Raw genomic sequence first — 9,206 nt, forward strand, 5'->3', positions numbered from 1 at the left:
GTCTGAAACAAAGATATATTGCAATCAAATTTTGCTTTGACTAGCGGAAAGTACTTTGATCTGTATTTTGATTTTTTCACTTTACACGTTACGCAAATACTTAGCGTTGCACATTATTTTAAAACCTAATAAAGTAATAAACGCGTTAAGGAAGTAATAACGTAATTGTTGCATAATTACAATGTAATTAAATGTAAATATAACTATAAATTCGCTTGAAACAAAAATTTTACCTTCGATCTGCGAAAAATAGTTTGTTTCCTTCAGTAAAATGTTAAATTTTGCAAAAATTTTAAGACTAAAGTACGCCTTTTTTTTTTTTTTTATAAGAAACTTGTTTATTAGAAACTGGTACTAGAAGCCCAAAATTTCCTAATTTGTGTTCTGTTGAGGAAAAAAAATAGTGGATTATATTACATTGAATGATATTGATGGAATTCAAATAATTTTAATTGACAAACTGTAAAACATTTTAACTTATTTGTTAACATATTTTCAAATCAAATTTCATAAGTTGCATTCCGACAGAAATTTCAGAATAACTACTAAAGTAACGATGACGCGGGCGCACAATGAAATTAAATTTGACCAAAAACCTTTAGTACAGCAAAAATCAATCTTTCAATCTTGTTGAAAAATCTATCCGCATGGCTGTTTATTTTTTCCATGTGTTAACATTATTGCTGATATAATCGTCGACAAACTAAATCTAGGATGCTATCAACTCAATCACATCCGACGCATTCCACTGCTGAGTTGTTCAATCAAGAGATTTTTTCGAAAACTAAATTCGATTCAAGTGATATTTCAAAGATGCTCACGTTTTTTTTTTTTTTTTTGAAGGACGCCCAAACAATCCGACGGTGTGCAAACGACGCTTGACAGTCCCAACACTGCATATAATTCCGTGTTTTTTGATCAGTTTATTTTTCTCTTGACATTCGTATCGGTATATTGTTGTCTCGCTGCGTAGTTAATGGTAGTCTTCCAGAACTTTTTTTGACACAAACGAGTTACGCGTTTCGCATGCTAAGAAAGAAAGCATTTATTTACAAAAATTGGTCGAAAATATTAAGAATTAATTGTTTTAGAGCAGAAAATTTCCTTGTCAGAAAGGAAAATTTTACAACATACTTTCGTTAAATTAATTCAAATTTAATTAGGTAATAAACGAAAAGGTCGTTACCTTATTAAATTTAACTGACCAGCATTTCAAATATTTTTATATTCAACAAGCAGTATGCATGATGTTTTATAGTAATTCCAAATATTTTAACTTTAATTTGAACAAGAAGTATAAAAAGTGGAGTTGAAACTGCTCTGCACATTTTTTACCTGCTATTATGTTGGTACATTCTTACTGAAAGAGCAGATGGAGGGATGGGAAAACAATAATTCTTGTTTGTTGACAAACAAACTTTGCAGCAATCTCAAACAGAATACTATGACCACTGGGAATTACTTGGTCCCCTTTGTTTTCATCAATTAAAGCTAATTATTTCTTGCTTAAAGGATTATGAAGAAGTATACTCAATGCAATTATTTCAGTAGTTGTTTTTCAAAAGCAGCCAGATGGTTCTATCATAAACCAGCCGTTAATGTTGTTGAACATCCATTGACACCAATGTCAATAGAGGTTCTAAATAAAATACGAGAAAAAGAGTCAGGTAGATCCGAAGAGAAAACAATATGAGTTTGATTGACTGGATTGGTACAGCAACAGCTTTATCGTGGACCTTGAATTAAACTTTCGGTCAGTATTACGTTTTTTGTATTTAGGTCGGAATTTTTTTTTTTGTGGCAAGAATATTTTGCTTATTAAGTTTCTAAAACAATTTTAAATTTTCGGCAATAGAATTGATTATCGAGCCACGTGACTCACAACCGAGTTTGACACACGTAATCAAGCAACAACTTATCTGTATCCCTAATTTTGCTTTACAATATCAATGAATGCGTTAATTTCCTTTGGCTTTACTTATTATTTAATTTTATGGACAAGTAATAAAACTTTGGCGGAAATGTAAGAGACAATTTCCGAAGGAATTTGACAATTGTCTATCATTTTGCGTGGGAAGACTTTTAAAGATCCTTGCTTAAAATAGTCATTAAGATTTTATCAATTTTTTTTTTATTGAATATAATGCAATATTAAATAAGCCGTATTTAAAAAAAATCATCAAAATCAATTAAGTAGTTAAAAAGTTATTGAATATTTTTAACAATTTTCAAATTGTCTACATCAATTAACGGTAGTGCATATACCGTCAATTCCGTTGTTTAAGTCTTCCTATTTTTAACTGAAAAGAATAATTCAATGCTTTATACAAAATGCGCAAGTTAAGGTGAATTTTCTACACGCTATAAAAATTTCCGTTATATTTTTAAAAGACATTACGGAAGCTTTCGCGTTTATAACGGGTAATTGCCGTTACATTAAAATGTATAGAGTAAAAGCGGGTTTAATCATGTATGCATAAGAGATGGACGTGCAAAAATATTGTTTTTTTTGCGAACCATGCTCTTGCGCATTTTTACAAATCTTTTGTTTTAAACAATAGAAATTAAATTACATTAAAGTCTGTCGTATTCGTCGAAAATTTTTGGGCTCGCCTAACCAGTCACATCAATTTCCTTTTAATAGAGATAACAGCTATAGAACCAAGTTTTAAGCTTAATTTTACATAGCTAGACATTCTTATTATTTTAAGAAATAACGCTAATGCTGATATAGAAATTGAGATCGTTTACTTAACTACTTTAGTACATGTATAACTAGAGATATAATAAATAATACAAAATATCAACAAGTTTTGTAACTACCTGGAACACAATGGTTTCATGTCCAGGGAACTACTCCATATTGTTGCAGGGAGCTACTCCATATTGCTGTAGATTTCTATTTTTTGAATATTATAGAATTTTCTGTTTTTATGTTTAACAACAGAAATATATACAGTTAAAGATAAATAACTTATACATAAAATGAATATAAAAACAATAAAGAAAAAAATAATTTGTCATAGTTTTAAAGAATTTAGCAAAGCCAATTTATGGCCAACCGCAAGAATAACTATTTAATACTTTTTACATGATTTATCAGCTATATATAAACTAATTTTTATTTGAGAAAAACAAATGGTTTATTATGTGCTTTTTATGACAAATGACAAATTTAATATAAATAATATTTGAAATATGAAAAACGAAAACATGAAATATCTGGCCGCATTTTGCAAGATAATTATTAATTTGAATAACTTTTTAAAAGGTTTTGCTTTATCAAATGAATTATAAAAAAGCCCATTAGAAAATAAACCTACAAAAAAATAATGCATAGTGGAATATATTTTGTGGAGCATATAGAGTAGTTGAGGCAAAAAATGGCGATATATCGGAAAAAACACTGAAAAATTACACAAAATTAAGGCTGGCGAATGGAGGACCAAGGAATTGAATGAAACCAGATCTTGATAAAAAATTTTGTTTAAGCTTTTTTATATTTCGGTATTCTTTTTTTAGTCATTTTAAAATTATCCTTACAGGTCTATTTTATCATTGACGGGCTTTGTTTACACGAAAAATTTTTAAAAAATTTACAAATGTTCGTCTTGAAAAAATGATACAGTCTGTTCATGCCGACAACTAGTTTCCTTTACCTTGGTGTAATTTTTTTAGTATTTTGTCAACGCCTAAAGTAGTTACTTTATCCTAAACAGTCTTATTAAACAAATGCTATAAAAGTTTAAACTATTACCACGTGATCAGTGTTTCTGTTTTAATACTGTGGGAAGCCTTTTTAGTAGTTTTTTTTGTTTGCGGGTGAAAATTTAGAGTTTGTCGGAAACTCGCATGGCTCGCTGATTTCTGCGGCCTCTCTGATGTAAAACAATGAGTTGCACGTCCATCTCTTATACGTTCATGATCTAATTGAACAGTTTTCAAATAAATTGAGTTACTTTTTTTTCAGAAAAAGATTTTCAGGTGTTTTTTTATATAGATTTGTTAAGAAACATTCGCTGTGTAAGAAGATATAAACTTTATTTTACAATTTTACTCAAATTTTAAGTTACAAGCATTTAAAATAAAAAAAAAGTTCAATTATAGAATGACTTCTTCAGTTAAACGTGTTGATTAGCCATGCAATTAAAGGTTTACAATTAATAGAAATAAAGCAATTAAATAGATTAATCAATACAATTAACTACAAAGATAAGGATGTAAAGTAAAAAATATTAATCCTTGCATTTTTTGGTACAAAAGAACCCATCACCAAGCCTATATTTTTTAGGCAAGCATTCAAATCACCCAGCCTGTGGATGTAAACCATTGGTTTGAACCATTTGATGAAAGCATAATACCAAGCTTTACCTGGTTTATCGTTCGTAAATAAATTGGTTTGTTTCGAATGTTGTTGATAACAAGCAACAATCTCAAGTATTTGTTTTCGGATTCTAACGAAACCCCAATCGGGAAGTTTAATAAACATTTCAACTGTTTATTCAGTAAAAGTACTTAAAATGGTGACTGTATCAATACCAATATAGCTTCCAGGATTCTTTATCTTGAATGATAATGCTAAAAGTGATAGTAATAATTTAGTTATTGTAAAGAAACATGTTGAAAGTGACATTTATTACTTAATTATTGCAAGCGGGTTTTGTTAAATGTGGCATTTGTAACTAAATTATTGTTATTATTGTTAATGGTTAGTTTATTGGTGCGTGCTCTCCACAGACCTCTTTTGGTGGAGCAACTTATGCACTGATCTTCTATTATGTACAAGTTTAAATGCAAAGTCTCTCCGAAGCAAAAGGAGCAGTTTTCAATCCTCGAGATTTTACAAATTAAGTTGCCTTTGGAATGCCATAAATAAATGATGTTTTGCATAATGAAAAGTCCCCATACTTTACTTATTGGCTGAGATAGAGTAATGCCAAAATCGACTTAATCATTTTATAAGACTATTTATGATGATAATCATGATGAACAAAATAAACTGAAATTTACAACGATATTGCGCAAAACAAGTACACTGCTAAAGTCCCAAATTTCTACCTGCAACTTTATTTTTTATAACTAGTATTTAGTTTGACAAGGTTCTAACTAACAATAACTTCATAATCTCTTGCTGGTTTTTATTAGCTAATTACTATGATAGAGAATTTTATACCGATCAAAAATCATATAAAAAATACGTCTGAAAATCAACAAAAAGTGTTCTAATTTGACACAGATGTAGAATAAAATACCATTAAAGCTATTATTTGAAAATTAAAAAAAAAATCTTTTTTATAACGCTACTCAATTTGACACCTGTCACTTTAGTTTCGATTGGCATAGAAATAACTATTATAATTCAAAATAAAAGGGGATTTTTGAGCTAAAATTAACTTTTTATTTCAAAGTAATAATGTTTTTGCATTAATAAATTTACAAACTTACCGCAGTCAATGTAAGAACAAATTGCCGCGCCATTCCCTTACGATAAGTCGATCTAACTATATTTTGCAGTACCTACCCCAAAAAGTCAATACTTCTTTACTTATCTACAACGGTTAGTCGATGTATGTGCACTTTGGAACGTTGATCTTACAAAGTAACTTATTTTAACTTGTTAAATCAAAAATATCAGTAATATTAAAATTTAAACAACTTGTAATAAAACGTTTTTGTAGCAATAATAAAAACCAGGCTGCGTAGTTAAAAGAGAAACCACGAGGAAAACAATTGTAATGAAAATACAAAAAAAAACTGATGACCACGCTGAAAAACAAATTTTTTCAAAAAGGAAGTACGCCTATAGATAATATTTTCACGTAAAAGGAGAAAAAGTCCGTGTTTGCAAAACATTTTACCTAACAACACTGTCAATTTCACAAAAGCTAGTTTGCACAGCTCACATCACGAAAGATGTTAAAACAAATACTCCTGCACAAGATCTACGAGGTAAAATCATGAAAGGCAAACATACACCGCACAATGCACCAAAACGTACACCAACTTAGCTAGGGATCACATAAAATCTTTACCAACAGTTGAGTCACATTGTCGTGTAAGTACCAATAAAGAATACCTTGAGTCACACTTTAATATTTCAAAAATGTATAATCTTTACAAAGGGAAATGTATAAACGAAAATGTTGAGCCAGTAAAAAAATCTATTTACTACCATATTTTCTCCACCAAATTCAATCTTGGTTTTCAAATTCCCAAAAAGGATAGATGTGACCTTTGTGAGAAGTTTAAAGTTGCTGAAAACACTGATACCATTGTCTGAAAAATTGAGAGAAGACTTTGAAAGACATCAAGTTTTTAAAAAAGAAATGAGAGATATACGTGCTTAAGAAAAAAAAGATAAAAAGTTCCGGTTTTACTTTTTGACCCTCAAAATGTTATTTTGACTCCGCATGCAGAAATTAGTTCCCTTTTTTATCTGAGAAAGTTAAACATGTATAATTTTACAGCTTAATTTTCAACAACCAAAAAGTGTACTGTGCATTATGGACTGAATCAATGGTGGGAAGAAGCGGCAATCATCTTGCCAGTGCCTTTTGCAAAATTTTGACTGATGTGGGAGAGGAAAACGACGTAAGTGACTTAATCACTTGGTCTATCTCCTGCGTTCCTCAAAATCGGAATAGTATATTATCAAATTTTATGTTACATTTTTTAAGAGACAATCCTAACATTAACTCAATCACTATGAAACATTCCCTTCAGGTCATTCATGCGTCCAAGAGGTGGATCATGCCCATAGCGAAATTGAAAAGCTCATGAGGAGAACTGATTTTTATAGTCCAATTGGATTGATAAGGATGTTGAAACAAGTTAACAGAAAAAATCTTTGTCGTATCATTCAAATGAAACCACTGCCTTTTGGGGGTATTCATTTTTCAATGAAGAGTGAAACATTTTTTAATAAAAAATAGTAATACTTATAGCAAATGCTTATGTTATCATGAGTAAAAAATATTATCGATGGATTTTAATAACTTTTGATGGTAGGAACATAACAATTTTTAACATTGATTTACTCAAAACTACTCGCGGATCAGTTAGAACCTTGTCAAACCTACGCAACGAATTGTTTTTTTAAGTTGGTGAGTGACTTTTATTTATATAAGGACAAGATAATTAAACTTAATTAAACTTAATTAAACTTAACTAGTAATTAAACTTAATTAGTAATTAAACTTAATTAGTAGTTAAACTTAATTAGTAATTAAACTTAATTAGTAGATAAGTGTGAAATAATTATATGAATATGTAAAATAAATAATACTGTGTTCAATTAAACAGGAAATCTTTTTATTTGAGTTTTTTCTTCATAACATTCTTCTGGAACTAGCAAATTCAAATCTGAAAAAATGATTATCTTCAGTCTACTACATTTTATGTTTGACGCTAAAGGTTTTCGTTTACGAAACTGGGAAGTCAGTGAATAAAATTTAAAATAATTTATTCATAGAAACTCCTTTTAACTCGTGTTAAAATTTTTTAATTAAAAACCAAATAGCTTTACAGCGTATAATAGAGCGAAAAATTCAATAAAATAATGTAAAAAAAAAAATTTCAAATTGTTTTTCCTTTTAAAAGATAATTCATAAAAATACAAATGTTTTTAAATTTTACACGCTGTTCAATTATACTCACTTTTACTCTAATACATTTGACAGCAACATAGTTGTATTACCTTCATATTGTTTCATACTCAAATTACCAGTAACATAATGGTAACAACTGTAAAAATTATCATTGCTCGTTGTACACTACGGTATGTGTGTGTTATTATATATATATATATATATATATATATATATATATATATATATATATATATATATATATAAACACACACACACACATATACAATTACAAATTAAAGTGTTAGCAGTTACACAAATAGCATAATTACTTAAAGACTTTTTTTACAAGTTTCAAAACGCTATATATACACTGGTAGATAAAAATACTATATCTTTTTATTTAAGTGTATAACGTGCTATAAAATATCGTCGTTGTTAAGCAATCAGTCATAAATTGCGTTTTTTATGCTTTATGAAAAATCTTTTTTTCTTTCTATAAAATCTAAAGTACCTGTTGCTTTTGAAACATTTACCCATATTTTTAGAATTTTGAAGAAAAAAACAACTTTCTTAATAAAATATAGAATGCAATTAACAACTATTTCCTCAACAAAGGCGATATAATTGTGCATTGGTTAAATGGTTTTAAAATATTTATATTAGTTTTAGCTTGTAATCATCATGCCTTAATAATCAATATTAATTGTGCTTTATTTAAGCCTATTAGTCTTTTAACTCAAAAGTAATTTTGTTGTAACATTATTTTGACTAATATACCATTATTTTTAGTATAACTCAATTAGAGAATACATAAGGGTGCCAAGTTCTTATGCTTCCCACCCATTGATCAGCATGAGTGAGATGGTGGTGATTTTGATTGCAGTTTGTTATTATTAGACTTATTCTTTTATTTGAAACCAATGCTTGCAACATTTGATATCTTGTCTCAGCTGTACAGAAGTGACAAAGACCTCGATCAATCATTGTAGGCCATTTTGTTCATTTTTTTTCAGTTTTTTGAAGGAATAGAACTCTTCAGATTAACAATGAGCAAGTATCTTCTAAATCTTTTTGTTTGTCTTTAATGGATGCTTTTTATTCAGCTTTAGTTTTCCAATCTTACAAATCAAGCTCTCACGGTTCGTAAAACTTCTGTTGTGAAAAATTAAATGAATAGAGTCAAAATCAGGGAATTAAACTTTTCGACCACCTTGGTCATATTTTTGGAGCAACTTTTGACAGTTGTCAGAAACTCCTCATGGAAAGTTTTCACTATCTAAATCTGTCCTTTTTCACAAATTTATGCACTCTTTCAATCATAAATATTGTAAATTTTTGGTTCAGGTTTTTACAAGCACACAAAAAATTTTTTTTTAGCAATCTTCATGATTGTTACATATGTTAGGCATTTTTAACGCTGCAAGGTGAAGTACAAAATGAAAGTTAATTGTTGATAACTGATTTATTAGCAGATTTGTAAACAAAACAGGTAATCCAATTTTAAAATTAAGGAATCAAAAAAAAAAAGGCCGGAAGTTAAAGGGGGAAAAAGAGGATTAATACCTTAAATGTTATAACCATTTAATAATTCATTTTTGATTAAAGATTTGAATAATT

The 9,206-nt window shown here is 28.8% G+C and overlaps 1 long non-coding RNA gene across 1 annotated transcript; it reads left to right on the top strand.

Moving 5' to 3' along the window:
• The first annotated feature begins 693 nt into the window (after positions 1 to 693).
• LOC149894358 (uncharacterized) lies at positions 694 to 2,156 on the top strand. The gene is made up of 2 exons (XR_016452118.1): positions 694 to 1,753; positions 1,856 to 2,156. It is a non-coding gene; the product is annotated as an uncharacterized LOC149894358 (long non-coding RNA).
• The last annotated feature ends 7,050 nt before the right edge of the window (positions 2,157 to 9,206 follow it).

The sequence above is a fragment of the Hydra viridissima genome, unplaced genomic scaffold, assembly GCF_058129835.1.
Source record: "Hydra viridissima isolate aposymbiotic clone 2 unplaced genomic scaffold, HvirCarnegie_v1 scaffold_1, whole genome shotgun sequence".
NCBI classification, from domain to species: domain Eukaryota; kingdom Metazoa; phylum Cnidaria; class Hydrozoa; order Anthoathecata; family Hydridae; genus Hydra; species Hydra viridissima.